The following is a 17,877-nucleotide window of genomic DNA, read 5'->3' on the forward strand; positions in this document are numbered from 1 at the left end:
CCACATCTCCATGAATATCATTTCCTCCCAGGAAAAGGATAGTGTAGTCATGCTCCCAATCTAATACGGTATTTGCCCTTTCATCGTCGGAAAAGGAACTGGCCTTTCCACTTGGAGTGCGGTATATACGTATTTCCACGTCATCCACTTGTGCCGAACATGGTAGTAGGCTACGCCCAACAAACGCAGCTTTTAAAAACACTCAGTGCTTTTGCACACATCTGCTATCCTCATTCTCAGAGGCACCAAAAATGTCAGAACTTTGTTATTCAAATCAATTCCTCACTCCGGGCACCAAAAATGTGTCAGAAAATTCTTATACACTCCTTTGTTTGACGAGTGTTTGTCTAACATGACCTAAATAAATTCACATGAGTCTCTTAGGAGGATTAGGTGTAATTGATACTCCAACTCACCTAGTTATTATTCTCCTATCTCCTAGCTAATTCCCCATAGAATTGGCCAATTCATAAAGGTGACTTAGCTAGAAGGAGTCGGACAACAGATGACGACGAACCTGACGTTTAGGTCGGTTGCTTTGGCTGACCAGTGTCCTTGAGGTGCGTATTTACAGAGTGCTAACTCAACGAGTTCTAGGAGCAGAGTCACAACATGGAGAGCTTCTTCTTTCCTCATAGGATTTGAAGAGGTTCCAACTATTTATTAATTACAATGCTAAATACAGTTAGTTTACATCATGATATATACAGGGCGAATCTAACTAAATAATATTAGTTTTAATTGAACTAAAGCCGAACTAAATATTCCCTTTATCTATGTAAATGTGTTAAACCCATATCTGCTTTTTATGTGAGGCTTTTCATCCTCAGGACACGTCATCTACCGCACAGACGCAGTTTAGGTCAATGGAACGTTGCAAAGCAATTACATGTATTTACAATATAGTTGTCCACAAGGGTTAAATGCAGTAGCATTTAATTTATCAATAATAATAATTATTAAAGAGAATGCAATCTCTGGGTTATAAAAACCGCTTGAACATTATTAATGATCTCCAGGTTTTCCTCTGCTTCTAACCCCCCGCTGAGGGGGGTCACCTTGACGTGGTGGCGGGGCTTGAAGCGTGGCTGGCAATGCCACCTACTCGGGAGGCCTGCCTACCTTTGTAGGATTCGGTATTTGTCGGCCTCGTGGACCAAGCAACCCCTACATCACTGGTGGAGGAGGCCTGCTGGTGATGTTAGTCCCTGCCCATTTACCATCTAGGGCAGGACTGTTGCCTCCCCACGAGTTTGCCGTGCATGGCGTCCAGTAATGCTGGGAGATGCGAGTCCTGGAGGTTGAGTGATGCTGCACAATGCACCCTGCAGCTAGCAATACACCTCTTTGATCCCTTATTCTGGCTAGATGGGCAGCCTGGTTGGGCCCAACTAGGTCAATCGGCTGGTCATGCGTTGGCTAGGGTCAAGTGGGCACTGGGGGACCTGGTGGCTCCTATCGTCCTGGAGTCACCCTTGCCCAGGTTCCCCGGCGGTTACCCGTGTATACTCTCCTGCTACCTCTGGGGTCGCCAGTGGTGTTGTCCCTGGCATACAACCTCTCCTTGTTGGGCTCCATGGTAGGTGGAGGGGTGGGGGAATGAAGTTAGCTATAGTCATATTATGGCTGAGTGTTCCCCCATTTTTGGTACTCGTGTGACAGGTGGCCAGGGCCACGAGTCCCTGTCAACTGGCCACGTTGGTGCTCCTGTTAACCCTGCACCACATAAGGGGAAGGAGCGCTTTCGAGGGAGCAGCACTCAGCCCTCCAAGAAAGCCCTATCACCCTTCACTGAGACAGTACCTGGCGTCTTTCTACCTGACCAATATAAAAAATTCATAGTTTTAAAGTTGGCTGATGGTTCCTCTTTCAGGGACCACAATGCGTTTAAGGTTCACCTTGACCTGGTCAAGGCTTGTGGGACATCCCCAAAAGTTGTTCCACAGGCAGATGGGTCACTCCTTATAGAGGCCAGGGATGCTGACCAAAGTGCCCGTATCCATGCCATTAAATGTTTAGCCTCCTGTGATGTCACAGCCACCAATCATTCCACCCTGAACCAGATTCGGGGTGTTGTCTTCTCTAAGTTCCTCAGGTACTCGGAGGAGGACCTCCTGGATGGGCTGAAAGACCAGGGAGTAGTGAAGGTGGAGAGGATAAAGAAAAAGGTAAATGGGACATTGACCGGCACACCATCACTAATTGTCACCTTTGATCGACTGACATTGCCTAATGTCTTAGAGGCAGCTTACTACTGCCTTCGGGTTAAGGCATATGTGCCAAGACCTAGGCAGAGCTTTCATTGCCAGAGATTTGGGCATGTCAGCAGGTCTTGTCGCAGGAACATGCAAGGTCTCCTACAGGTGTGCGTTAATTGTGGTGGCAGTTCACATGGCGAGATGGACTGCCCGAATCCCCCCTCGTGTATCAACTGCCACAGTGCTCACCCAGCTTCATCAACACAGTGTGACCAGTACAGGTTTGAGAAAGAAGTCATGTCAGTTCGAACCCGTGAGAAGATTTCTTTTGCAAAGGCAAAGGAAAGGGTCAGAAGGATGTTTATCCGCCCCGGGGTCACTTTTGCTTCAGTTCTTTTACGGCATAAGGAGGTCTCACAGTACAACAAGACAACACTTCATGTTGCCCCACCTACTTCTCGGGATATTCAGTCATCACAGATGTCCCAGTTGGAGGATGCTGCTGTGACAGCAACACATGGGAGAGGTCCCATTCCCCTAACCTCTCCATCAACTTGTGATATGCAGAATGCTGTTCCCATGGTTAGTACTGTTTGTGAGAAAGATGGTTGCCCAACCGCTACTCCGACTGTTTATGCCCCCACTTTGGTGGCTGAAAACTTACACACTTCTATGGTGGTGATGGATGTTCACGTTGACCGGACTCCTTCTCCCGTACCTGGCAAACGTCACCGTTGCTCGTCAGAGTCCTCTGAGCATGATGACCAGCCACCTAAGGTCTCTGTTGTTGAACCTTCTGTTGACACCTCTCCTGTTCCCTTTGCCCAGCATGCTGAGGAATCTAGTCAGGTCACATCTGAAACTGATGGTTTACCTCTGGTCCCGTCCCCACCTGGGGATGTTGGTGGAAAGCTCGTTGGTGCTTCAAATCTGAAGCATGAGATGGTCCCCTCAAAAGATTAGAGTCCTGTGGACTCTACTTCCACTTCTGGGGCTTCTGGTGGGAGCACCGGCTGTCCTACATCTCCAAAGGTGGCCCCCAAACTACCTTCCAAACAAACTGGTATGCCCATTCCAAGGAATGTTGTAAAACTTACTTCCTCATCCTCATGTTTGCCTTCAGATGTTAGACAGAGGGTGTGGGTTTCTGGTGCTGGGCAAGCTCCTCCAAAGGGCTTTCATAAGCATCAATCCAAACCCAGACAGGAGAAAAGGTTGTCTCGCCCCTCATCCTGATTCTTGCTTCACTATGGGTACTATGGCATTCTCACCCAGTATACTACAATGGAATAGAGGTGCCATGGCAAATTGAGGGGAATTGCGGTTATTACTCTCTACTCTGAACCCGCTATGTGTCTGTCTTCAGGAGACGATGGTGGGGGACAGACAGTTCCCTTCTATTAGGGGGTATGAGGTCTTCCATGTTCCTCCTGGTGGTCACAGCGGTGGATGTGCAATTTTGTGCCGTTCTGATGTCCCTTTATATCCTTTGCGATACAGTCTCCCTTTCAATTTCTAGCAGTACAGATGCACGTTGGGAGGCGCTATACCATTTGTTGCCTGTACCTTCCACCTTCCATACCTGTTATGTGTGCTGATTTAGAAACCCTTATCAGCCAACTTTCACCCCCTTTCCTACTCCTTGTTGACCTTAATAGCTGCCATCCTTTATGGGGTGACTCATTTTCAAATCCCTGGGGTGATCTTCTTGCCTCATTGGTTAGGGATTTAGATTTGGTTGTCCTAAATGATGGGAGGCCAACCCATTTTCATGTTCAGACTGGCACGTATTCTGTCATTGACCTTACCATCTCCTCCTCTGACTGTGCCCTTGATTTTTCTTGGAAGGTTTTGGATGATCTACATGGTAGTGACCATTATCCTGTGATGGTCCAGTCTACTCGCTCTGTTCCTGCAGCCCATATGCCATGCTGGTGTCTGGATAGGGCTGATTGGTCTCTCTTTGAGGAACTATGTGTATTTGCCAACAGGGTTACTGATTTTTTCAACTATTGATGATGCCGAATGTTATTTTACAAGACCATTTTCTCAGCAGAGGTTCATTCTATCCCACGGACTTCTGGTGTTTTTTCCTGGAGACCTGTGCCATGGTGGAATGATGACTGCTCCATAGCAAAGGGAGCTTACAAAGCAGCTGTCCATCGGTTTTTTGCCAATCGTAATATTGTTTTTCTAAAAGTCCAGCTTCGCAAAGCACGTGCTCACTATAGATGGGTCATGAAGAATGCTCACCGTAACTCGTGGAGGTGATATGTTTCTACAGTTACATCCTCGACTCCAATGTCTGTGGTGTGGAAAAAGATGCGCAAGATATCTGGTACGTTCTCGCCCACCTCTCTACCACTGTTGCGACTTCAAGAAGAACTTGTGTCTGCACCAGATGCAGTAGCATCTGCTTTTGCAAATCAGTTTTATGCTCTCTCAAAAAATGATCCTTTTCAGCCATTTGCTACCTTTCATAGGAATCAGGAGAGGCTGGGTCTTGACTTTCGTTCTCGTGGCAGAGTGCCATATAATTTAGACTTCAGCCTCCGTGAGCTGCTTCCTGACCTCTCAGAGTGTTGTGACGCTGCTCCTGGGCCTGACGACATTCCATACGCTCTGCTTCATCATCTGCTGACTGATTCACTTCAGTTTTTATTGGACCTCTTTAACAGGGTTTGGAGTGAGGGCTTTATTCTCAGGTCACCAACTATCGCTTATCACTTTAACATCATGTGTCTGCAAGCTGTTTGAGAAGATGGTCAGTGTCAGGCTTATGTGGTTTCTGGAGAAGGACTACTTTCTCTCTCTGTCGCAGAGTGGTTTCCATGAATTACGGTGCACTTCAGACAACCTTATCAGGCTCGAGGTGTCGATCTGTGCAGCTTTTACTTCTAAAGCAACACCTTGTGGCTGTGTTCTTTGACCTTGAGAAGGCTTATGACACTGCCTGGTGCCATGGCATTCTCCAACAACTTCATGCCTTTGGTTTACGTGGTCTCCTGCCTGTGTTGCTTGGAGACTTCTTGACTGATTGTGTGTTTAGGGTCTGTGTGGGTTCTACCCTCTCTGCACCACTGTGCCAGGAGGAAGGTGACCCACAGGGGAGTGTCTTAAGTGTTTCCCTGTTTGCAGTGGCCATCATTGGTATCATTGACACTGTGCCTGCTGGGGTATCCTCATCCCTTTATGTGGATGACTTAGCTATATGGTTTTCTGGCTCCCGCATGTCTGCTACTGAGCGGCATATGCAACTTGCCTTGGACAAGATTTCTGTGTGGGCAACTTCCAGGGGTTTTCGGTTTTCCCCTTCAAAGACTGTGGCTATGCACTTCTGTAGGATGAGAGGGGTACACCCAGACCCTGATCTCCAGCTTTGTGGCAGGAGACTCCGTTGTGTGACAGAGACGAAATGTTTGACATGGGTTTCACACTTGGCAAATCTTAAAACTTCATGTATGAAGGCTTTCAATCTATTGAGGGTTCTGTCCCATACCTCTTGGGGTGCTGATCGGAGGACGCTCTTGCATTTGTTTCAGGTTTTTGTAACCTCCAACCTGTCATATGGCTGCGAGGTGTACTCCTCTGCCAGAGTCAAGACTAAAAACTCTAGATGCTGTCTATCATGCTGGTCTTTGCCTTGCAACTGGGGCTTTTCGGTCGTCTCCAATTCCCAGCTTGTTGATGGAAGCTGGTGTGCCTCCCTTAGATCTACTGCATCAGTCTGTTGCAGCACGGTGCTGGCTCCAGATTCGTCGCCTTCCAGACTCACTTGTCTGTGAGTGTGTGACGAAACAGTCTTGTTTTTTGTATTATAGTATACACCCTTGCATGCCTCACCCGTTTGGCCATAGTGTTCGGGATATTATGGAGGAGTTTGGTTTGTCAGCAGTTCCTGTCAGTCTTGTTCGGATCCCGAGGGTTGCGTCATGGATATTGCCCAAGGTAACTTTCTGCAGGTCTTTTGCAGGCTCAAACGATTCTGTCGCTCCTCAGTGCCTTTTACAATTATTTTTAGAACATTCTTCTAGTCATGGTGGTTCTGTGCCTGTGTATACTGATGGCTCTAAATCTGCATCAGGTGTTGGTTTTGGAGTGGTATTTCCCAATTTTAGCCGTGGAGGCAGTCTTCCTTTGGTTACCACAGTTTTTACTGCAGAGTTGTCAGCTATCGTTTTAGCCATGAAGTTGGTGTTTGTTCACCCTGACAATTATTTTACTATTTTTAGCAACTCTCAAGGGGCACTTTTGGCGCTGGACTCTTTTAACTCTTCCCATCCTATAGTTTTAGCTACCTTGGAGTGGGTGTTCCTCATTCGTCGTCAAGGGAAGAGAGTGGATTTTTGTTGGGTTCCTGCATATGTTGGTGTGGTGGGCAATGAGAAGGCGGAAGCATTGGCCAAGGATGCAGCTTCTCAACAGCCCCCACTCGAATATCCGCTTCCTGCTTCTGACGTAACACCTTACTTGTGGTACAGAATTCATACGTGTTGGCAGAGACACTGGGATGGTGTCGCTCATAATAAGCTAAAAGAGGTCTTTCAGAGAGTGGTTGTGCCAAGGGTTCTCCCTTCCATGCCTTGGCGATTGGAGATGGCTCTTGCTAGGCTTCGCATTGGGCACTCTCGGCTTACACATGGGTTCCTGATGAATGGTGAGACTCAACAATACTATGATGATTGCCTTGTTCCCCTGACTGTCTATTACTTGCTGGTCGAGTGTCCAAGTTTGGGGAACCTGCGTCAGAGATTCCTCCGTAAGCATAAAGGGGCAGATGGTGCCTACTGTCTCTCCTCAATGCTTGATGGAGCCAATGGCAATTTTATTGATGTTTATAGTTTTCTTCAGGAGGCAGGCCTCCTTCCACTTTTATAAGTAATTGATATTTTCTTTTAACATTTTTTTCTTATTTTCAGTGTTTTATTTCTAGTAATAGTTATTAACTTTATTTTGAATATGCACTATTTTTTTGTTGCGTCTTATAGCTTGTTGTCCGGCGGCATATGACCCTGGCAGTTGCGCCGCCAGTTCTTACTACAATCAATGAATCAATCTGCTTCTAACCAGGTACGACTATTTTAAAAAGTAAGGAGTGCAACCGCTATGGGGGGAAATCTTTCCCACATTTCTTATACAAACTTGCTTACATCAAAATCCGTCACAGATTTACACGTGGAGAAAGTCCGTGGAATCATGAGTCGCTGGAGGATGGATTGGTAAAGGGATATAAGAACATAAGAAGAGAGGATAACTACAGTAGGCCGGTTGGCCCATGCTAGGCAGCTCCTTGAAGAGTAACTGAACTACTAGAATGAGATAAGGATAGCAAAGTAGAAGGCTCTCCCCCGCCCTCCAAACCCTCCAGCCGATAACGGCAGGAAAAAGTCAGAAAGAACTCGACGCAGTATAGAAAAACTGGCGTGGACATTTTACAGAAAAGTGTGAAAGGAGAATAGAGACTATCATAGTGTAACCTGAAAAGGAAAAATTATGAATTAGTATTGGTTGTAGGAGTTTCTTTTTTCTATATCCACCCCTTATTTGTCATATGCTTATCTAGCCTATACTTGAAACTCTCAATGGAAGAGGCAGCAACTACTTTACTAGGTAGCTTATTCCATTCGTCTACTACTCTATTACGAAATCAATTTCTACCTATTTCCTTATTGAAATGGAATTTTTCTAGTTTGAAACCATTACTTCTAGTTCCATCCTGTATACTCACTTTAAGTACCTTGCTAATATGTCCCTTATTTATACCCTTCATCCACTTAAACACCTCAATTAAGTCTCCCCTTACTCTACGCCTCTCTAGCAAATGCAGACTTTGTCTTTTCAGTCTGTCTTCATATGACAGGTTCCGAACGTCATGTATCATTTTTGTCATTCTTCTTTGTACATTTTCTAACGAAATAATATCCATTCTATGGTAAGGACACCAAAATTGTACTGCGTTGTCTCAATGTGACCTTACTAATGCTAGATAAAGTTGCAGTATTACTTTTGGTGATCTGTTGCTCACGCTTCTCGAAATAAATCCTAGGACCCTATTTACTTTATTTCTCACATTAATACACTGTTGCCTTGGTTTACGGTCGTGACTAACCACAACTAGATCCCTCTTGCATTCCGATTTGCTAATTTCTTTGTTATCTAAGCTGTATTTAGTGTCTCCAATGGTCTTGCCTACGTTAAACACTTTACACTTTTCAACGTTAACTTCCATTTGCCAACTTTTAGACCATTTGGACAATGTATCGAGGTCTTTTTGTAAGTTATGGCAATCGTCAGTCGAGTTAATGATACGCCCTATTTTTGTATCGTCAGCAGATTTGCTGATGCTGCTAGTGACTTAGTCTAGATCATTTATATATATAATAAATAATAAGGGACCGAGTACTGAACCCTGTGGTACACCGCTAGTTACTAATCCCCAGTCCGACTTAGTTGCATTTATTAACACTCTCTGCATTCGTCCTTTCAGCAAGGATTCTATCCATTTTAAGATATCGCCTTCTATACCGTGTGCTCGAACCTTTCTAATTAACCTTTCGTGTGTGACCCCTATCAAAAGCTTTACTAAAGTCCAGATAAATAACATCGTAAGCTTTATCGCTCTATCTACTGCCTCACAGACATCCGAGTAGAATGACAACAAGTTTGTGAGGCAGGATCGTCCCTCCCTGAATCCGTGTTGACTTTCGTTCATAAGGTTAAATCTTTCTAAGTGTTCTCTAATCTTATTTACCAAAATTGACTCTAACATTTTTCCTACTATTGACGTTAGACTTATCGGACGATAATTCAATGCAGCTGATATATCACCCTTTTTAAAGATGGGCACTACATTTGCGGTCTTCCACGCCCCTGGAACTTCTCCTGAAATTAGATAGTCATTAAATAATGTTAAAAGTGGCTGACATAATTCTTCTTTGGTTTCTTTTATAATTTTTGCATATATGTCATCTGGACCTGGCGATTTTTGAGATTTTAACTTAATAATTTCTTTCAATACGTCCTCCTTACAAATGGTTATTTTACTAAGAATACCGGTATTTTCCATATTATCATCGTAAATATTTGCTGCTTGAGGGACCAGGTCCAGATTTTCCTTGGTGAAAACTGATATGAAATAATTATTAAGGATGGAACACATTTCTTTATCTTCACCGGTAATGTCACCTGATTCTGTTCGGAGTGGTCCTATCCTATCTTTATTTTTCGTACGGTACATTTGATAAAAAACCTTGGGGTTTTCTTTCGATTCACTACCAACCTTAATTTCATACCTTTTCTTTGCTTTTCGTATTTCTCTCTTTACCTCTCTATTTAAAATCGCGTACCAGTTATGTAAGTGTTCCTCTCCACGTTTTATTTTTCTATATATTCCTTTCCTTTGGCCTATGAGAGATTTTAATCTGTTGTTTAACCATCTTGGTTCTGATTTATTCGTTTTAAACGGTTTTGAAGGGATATATCTATCTTGGCCACCGTGTATTATATTTATTAACTCGTTATACTCCTCACTGGTCGAATGTCTGCTTGGTACTGGAGCTGACTTGATCCCCGTCACCTGGACTACACTCCCATCTGCCACCTCCCTCTCCACAGACACCTGGAGCACATTCCCACGTGTTTCCTGCCCCTCACCTATGACCTGGGATTCCCCACTGACCTGCCACTCCCTAAAATAGCTATTCTTCCTACGGAATACCGCACTAAAATAAGCTCATAAGTCATAGAAATCTCCTAGACGAAAATTAGAAACGGTGTAGATATTTTCAGTGGTACAGATATCCCAAATAAATTTGAACTTAATTTCTTCGTGATTGCTATTACCAAGTTGTCCACCAACCTCTATATCACTAATTATATTTTCTTTATTAGCTAAAACCAACACTAGTATTTTATTACCTCTGGTGGGCTCCCTGATATACTGATAAAGGAAAATATCCTGTACTACCTCTAGAAATTCCTCTGACTCTGCATCCCCTGTCTGATTTCTCCAATCTATCCTTGGCAGATTAGGTCCCCTACAATTATTACTAAGCTGGACTGTGATGCTTTTCTAATTTCCTCCCAAAGGTATTTACTATCTACTTTACTTAATTTTGGAGATCTGTAAATTGCTCCTAAGACTAATTTCTCTCTATTGTTACTAATTTCAACCCAGACACTTTCGGTGTCCCTATTTAATGTCTGGTTTATTGTAACAGTTTAATGAATCCTCTGCATAAATAGCTACCCCTCCCCCCTTTCTTCCCGGACGGTTTGACAAAAAAATATTATAGCCTTTTATCTGATATTCTGCTAAAAATTCTCGGGTGTCTGTATTCATCCAAGTTTCACTAATAACGGCGATGTCTATTTGCTCTGTACAAATTAAAGCCCTCAGTTCATCTATTTTATTACGTAAACTCCGGCTGTTAGTGTAGTACACTTTCATATTATTACGAGTAGTTATGCCTCTACCGTGGGATTTACTGTTTTTTATTTCATTACTAACTTGGAAACTCTTTACTAATGTAACAATTTTTTGTACTATCGCTTATCGCCCTTCTATCATCGCTTGTCCTGTCCTCTATCGTCGCCTGTTCAATTTGAGGTGCCTGAGTTGATGTATCTACACTAATGGTTGAACATTTGTTCTTCATTTTGCAAGTCTTGATGCATCTATCCAAACATGGTAATAATGATTTCTGAGTGTAGTTGCTATAACTTCCTGTACGCCTACTTAACCTTGAAAAAATCCCTCTAACTCCCTATCTGTCATTCCAGCTAAAACAGTAACTCCTTGCTTGCTGAGTCCCATCCCAACTATACAAGGCAATAAAACCGGTCCCAGCTGTCTATGAAAGGTATTGCATTATCTTTGCAACTAATTATCTTTCTACCGACTAATATCATTGCCTCCTATACTGAGGCACACAGTGGGTTTTTCACCACTATCCTTCACGATATTTGAAAATTTTTCTATCACATTAGCCATCCTGGCCCCTGGAAGACATACATGTTTAGCGAGTGGAGTATACATGGCTCTGTTATCTCACCTGGGAGCCTCCAACAACAGCAACATTTTTCTAACCTTACTTGCTCTGATTATACTTACCTATACTGGAAGATCTCTCACCGTCCTTCTCCTCTACTTCCCTCTCTGCCTTCCCTTCACATTCGTCCCGTAGTGCATCGAAGGCATTAGTGGTCTTAACTTCCGTTTGCTTCTTAAGAGTGAACTTCGTTGCCAGAAGTTTGCGGACACTTCAGTGATCCGATTCAAACATCTTGTTTACTCGGTTGATCTGTGACACTATAGTCGCAGAAAAACCAAGTACAACTTGTTGGCTGGATCCGAGTACATCTGGTGCAACAAATCGGCATTGTAGTTCTTCTCTTCATCTTTGGATATCTGAAAATAGTTATACATGTTTAAGCAGTTGCATTACCTGCGCAATATACCATGTCAATAACTGCTAACTGTAACACCTCTAGCCATTCACCTTCCTCTCTCTCTCTCTCTCTCTCTCTCTCTCTCTCTCTCTCTCTCTCTCTCTCAAACACCATGGAGGCAGAAAGGGTGCAGGCGGCATGGTGCGCTGAGCTGTCATTCTGGATGCCTCGAATATGGCGGGTAACAGCGACCACAAAGGTCAAACTGATTTCAGAGTTGAACTGAATCTTCGAATTTATGCGCGGGGAGTCTGGGGTGAATCTCGCTTGATAGGTTGCTCTGGGCAGCATCATGACAGCTGTTTCTCACTCCTTGCAGTTACATCAAGGTGCTAACAGATTAATAACAGAAGTGGCGGCGGCTCCACCTGGCTCACATGACTTAAATGTCACCAACCCAGGCCACCTGGCCTCCCCAAGGACACACATTTGTTAATTTCATACCCTGACCTCACCTCCACCCATACTAGTCGTCAAACACCACATTACACTTTTACATTTTTGGGTTGTACTCGAAAGTACTCGTAAAACTGTCGAGTACTTTTTTTTTAATAGATAATGAATGGAGGAAGGAAAGACAAAGGGGAAAAAAATAAGTCCATGTGCCTAAAGGCATCCTCCATTCATAAACTATTTATAACAACTGGATTTGAATTGAAGTGGATTAAATGTTTGCGGGAAACAACTCCCAGGAAGTGAATTCCAGAGAGTAGTAGTTCTGGGGATAAATGAGTTTTAATAAGCAGGGGTTCTGCATTGTGGGGGAGAGAGTGTGAAGTCATGGGCGCTCCCAGCTCCCGAGTATTTCGGAAGAAAATGTGAAGGGGAGGCACAATTGAAGTCAGTTCTTCTGAACACTTACGGTAAAAATATCGATAAAATAATGCTAAAGAACCAACATCTCTACGTACTGATAATGGAGGAAGGTCTTGCGTGATGGCAGGATGATTGATTAATTTAATGGCTTTTTTTTAATTTTGTCCAACTGCCTTAATGCAACCGCTCCACATCCACTCCACAGTGGTGAACAGTATTCGATCTGAGAACGCACATTACTTTTGTATATTGTGGCCATCTGCTCGTCAGTGAAGAACTCACGAACTCTGTACATAAGTCCCATTTTTTTAGAGTCCGAGTACATGTACAAGTACTAAGGAAATTTCAAGCCCGAGTACAAGTGCATGATATTGTGTACTTAAGTACGAGTACGCGTACGAGTACATGTACCCTTGGACACAAGCCTCACACACACACACACACACACACACACACACACACACACACACACACCTCTTATTGAATCATGCTACGACTTGCCTTCCTTCTCGTTCCACTGGAAGCGTAGTAGAAGGATGACGAAGAGGAAAACGAACAGAAGGGTAAGGAGGAGGAGGATGAAGAGGAGGAGCAGGAGGAGAAGTAGAAGCAGGGGGATAAAGAGAGGGACGTGAATGACGTAAATTATATTATAATAGACTTACCTCAAAATGGAGTTTCAGCTCATCATACTGTTGTAAGATCCTCGTTAGACATGGTGCAAGAGCGAGCCATCGCGTCTCTGATACCTGCGCAACTTGAGCGGTTGTTCTCCTACGTTGATAGTAGACTAGAGCTCAGCATACTTTTGCTGACGAAGAGTGCTGTGTGAAGAATATAAGTCTCTGACACCATGAATTCTAGGTGAGAGGGCAACTTTCGCACTGCATATGACGTACACCAGAAAACAATAATCGGTAGCCCCCCTAGTACCTGAAGCAAAGGGAAGGATAGACCGGGCGAACGAACACGGCCTTCCCCACTCCCCCCTCCCCCCTCCCCACCCCGCCCAACTCCACCCCTCTCTACTCAACGCTTGTCTAAACGTTGCGGGAAGGTTTGTAACAATCGTGGCTGGCAATGTTACGTTGTGTCCATGTCTACATGAGTTAACACTTACGTGCGTTACCATTAGCGTTAATAACTTACCATGGAGTAATGTGCGATGTTACTAAATAGCATATGAACGTGGAAAAGCAATGTGATGTAAATAAAGGCAGAAGAATAAAAAAGCGGAATGAGTATAATTTTACATCATTTTAATAATACATTCATATTAGTGTCAAGTAAATGATATTCACATTCCATGTGTATTAAACTATTTCACACACATTTACGATATCTGTCACTGTGTCACTCCACACCCGACCAACCGCACCCTTTGTTCCCACTTCATCGTAGTGCAAACCAACAAATCCCAGAACATGGATGAAACATCTATCACGCTTTGAGCACACATTTTATATACATACTGCATGTATTGCAAATCAAGTGGACAACTTGATACCATACGGTATAGGAGCGACTTCTCTGTGGTTTAAATAGGTAGGTGAAATACACCCAGTGTTAGTGTCACATGACCATAAAGTTGTGTATTGCTAGCGATTGTATGGGGGTTACGACATTTGTATGCTGCCTGTCCTTACAGAAAACAACCTGGCATTTACCACAAGCGAATCTAAAACTTATATGCGAGACATTGAAGACTTGTTTTGCTCTAGGCATTACTGCAGCGGCCAAACAAAATTATTCCTCATCAGACTAGCCGTCTAACCGTTTGCTATAAAGTAACACAATCCCACATGCTGATGTAATTATTACTGTGATAAGGATGAAGGATACGATTAAAGGGGAAGTGGCGACTGATTCAGCGAATAACAGGACTGTAGTCCTCATTTTTAGATCGAATGGCTATGCACTGACATTTTGTTGCACGTTTGTTCTTACCTTACCTAATTGTTCTTACCTAATTGTATCTTTACAGGAGTCAAGCTCGTACTGTCCCCTGTCTTAAACCATATTTATCGTACATATCCTTAAATTTGTAAATTGTTTTGGTACACACTATTTCATTCAGTAGTGCATTCCACTGATCAATTGCTCTGTATGGGAAACTGAATTTCCTTACGTCTTTATCACCTCTCTTCTTATGCATTTTTTTGCAGTGTCCTCTTGCTGATGCTTCCCCATATGTTAAGTAATCATTTATGTCTATTTTCTCCTTTCCTGATATGCATTTATATAGCATTATCATGTCACCTCTTTTCCTTCTCTCCTGTAGTTTGGTAGATTCAGTTTATTTAGTCTTTCTTCGTAGCTTAGATCCCTCAAGCTTGGTATCCATCTTATAGCTGCCCTTTGAACTTTTTCAATCTTGTTTTTTGAGATGAGGACTCCAGACTACTGATGCATATTCCAGGGTTGATCTGATGAATGATGTTATTATCCTTCTTAACATGTCTTCATTTATGTATGTGAATGCTATTCTCATATTTGCAAGCACTGTATACATGTTCCGTACCTTCTCGCTGATGTGGCGTACCTTCTCACTGATGTGGTCAGCCGGAGATAGTCTGTTATTGATAATCACACCTAGGTCCTTCTCTCTTTCTGATGTGTGTAGGGTTTTATTTCCTAACGTATAATCCCAATCAGGTCTTTTTCCACTTTTACCAAACTTGATTACATGACACTTGTCCACATTGAATTCCATTTGCCATGTATTACTCCATTCATGAAGTTTATTTAATTCTTCTTGTAGCTCTTTACAAGAGTCTGTGTTAGTAATTCTCCTTTGTATTTTTGCATCATCTGCAAACATATTTAGATAGCTTTCATTTCCAATGTTACTGTTTATATCATTTATATACATTAAAAACATGATTGGTGCCAGCACTGAACCCTGTGGTACTCCACTAGTCACTTCTTTCCATGTTGAGTAGGTTCCCCGTAGTACTGTTCTCATTTCTCTTTTTTTTGAGAAAATCTTGCATTCAACAAAACAGTTTGCCTCGAATTCCTCCTTGATGGTACAGTTTCCATAAAAGTCTTTGGTGTGGTACTGTGTCAAATGCTTTCTTGAAATCTAGATAGATACTGTCCACCCATCCTTCTCTTTCCTGTATTGTGTCTGTTACTCTGTCATAGTAGCTCAACAGATTAGTAACACATGATTTTCCTTTTCTGAAACCAAACTGTCTTTCTGTTATCATATTGTGTTCTTCTAGATGATTTACCCAAGCTTTTCTTATGAGCTTTTCTAATACCTTGCTTACAACACTGGTTAATGATACTGGTCGGTAGTTGAGTGGATTTTGTCTATTCCCTTTCTTGAATAAGGGGACAATATTTGCTTTCTTCCAAATATCAGGTAGTTTACCTTGACTCAAGGATTTCTTGAAAATTAAAAATAATGGTTTACTTAACTCCTTTGCACATTCTTGTAGCACCCAACATGAAATATCATCAGGACCATTTGCTTTTCCTCTGTCTAATTTACTTAACTCCTCCTGATATTTGTATATCTGGTAGTATGTGTGGACATGCATGTTCCACATAATCCCTCTCAAAATTTTTTTCTTCTGTAAAAACTGATTGGAAATTCTTATTTAGTGCTTCACAAATATCTTTCTCTTGTGTATAGGTGATTCCCTCGTCCGTAATGGATTGTATTATATCTTTTACTTTGGTTTTGCTTTTGATGTAGTTGTAAAATAGCTTGGTTGATCACTACTTTTATTTATTATATCCTCCTCAAACTGTTTTTGGGCTTCCCTCCTTATTCTTGTATAATCGTTTCTTGCCTGTTTGTAATTATTGTACGCCCTTTCACTATTGTGTCTTCTGTATGTATTCCACAACAAATCTCTTATTTCTTTTGATTTTTTACATTCTGTATTGAACCATTTCTGTATTTTCTTATCTGCTTCTTTGTGCTGTGGGATGTACTTCTGGACTCCTATTTCATAAAATTCACAGTATTTTTTATACACAACATTTAAATCTTGTCCTCTAAGCTCTTTTTCCCAATCAACTTCTAAGAAATATTTCTTTAGGTCTTGATAATTTCCCTTTTTATAGTTTAGGCTCTTTTTGTAACTTTCATTGCTGTTAACTATGTCATATGCTATCCTGAAGTTGCAGTTTAGTACTGCATGATCGCTTTTGCCGAGTGGAGGGTGATATATTAAACTGTCAATATCATTTTCTTGCCTAGTAAATATGAGATCTAGCATTGAAGGTACATCGAGTCCTCTTTTTCTGGTGGTTTCCCTCACATGTTGCGTTAGGAAAAACTCTTGCACGAGATCCAGGAGCTTTTGGTCCCAACAGCTTTCTTGGCTAATTATATCTAGAGTATTCCAATTTATATTTGTATTAAAATCTTCAGTTAGTATAATTGTTTCCGATTTCTCTTCCATTTTATGTAGTAATGCTCTTAAACTCTGAATTGTACTCCCTGCCAGGTCCTCATATTCGTCTCTTTCCCATGTGTTTGATCTGGGTGGCATGTACATATTGGCTACAATTACTTTCCCTTCAGATGTGTTGATCTCTACTGCAATCAGTTCTACTTGTGAGGGTATATCTGGTTTTATTTCATTGACTTAGATTTTTCTTAGTTAATATTATAATTCCTCCTCCTTTTTTTAAGTTTCTATCTCTTCTCCATATATTGTATTCCTCTAAGTTTAGTATGTCATTGGATATCCTTCGTGTTAATTTTGTTTCAGTTAGGCATATTATATGTGGTTCATTTTCTCTGATATAATCATTCATCTCTAATAATTTAGATACCATTCCATCCACATTTGAGTACATCAACTTTATCATCTTGTTTATATACTTGTCATGACATGTGCATGTGTTTCTGTGCAACTATGCAACAAGTGTGTGTGTGTGTGTGTGTGTGTGTGTGTGTGCATATAATATTTTCCTCCAAAAATTAACTAGATGTAAGGGTAGAGGACGTTTCTTACACAAACATTGCAGAAGTTAAAGCCATCCAGATTACATTCTGCGTTTGAAGTCAAAATACACGGATAAACACAAGTATCTGGTTCCGCACAAATATTAATGCCACGTCAGTATACGTCAGTATATTTCTTGCACGAGCCAGCCCTTCATATCACCACCTATCTAAAGTTTGTTATCTGGTGCCGCTATACAAGGTGTAAAGCAGCTCTATCTACCGAATAGTAACACCTTTATATGATGCCTGAACCATCACTCCATCCCAGCACCATTGCTTGTCTCCCTACCCACCTTTCCTTCTCCCTCTGGCGCCTCCCTCTCAGCCCCTCTTACTCCAGTGTGACTTCCCGCTCATAAAGGAGCCACTCTGAGGCAGGATGTACAGGATAATAGGTGATTATTTATGGCCACAACTGTACATCGGCCCTATGTGGCAAAG

The 17,877-nt window shown here is 42.3% G+C and overlaps 1 pseudogene; it reads right to left on the bottom strand.

Annotated features, from left to right (window-relative positions):
• LOC145396175 (uncharacterized) overlaps positions 1-17,877 on the bottom strand; it is an 81,283-nt pseudogene that overhangs the window by 57,308 nt on the left and 6,098 nt on the right.

The sequence above is a fragment of the Coenobita brevimanus genome, chromosome 35 (genome assembly GCF_032717465.1).
Source record: "Coenobita brevimanus isolate Jiangsu-jjx chromosome 35, ASM3271746v2, whole genome shotgun sequence".
Lineage (NCBI taxonomy): Eukaryota > Metazoa > Arthropoda > Malacostraca > Decapoda > Coenobitidae > Coenobita > Coenobita brevimanus.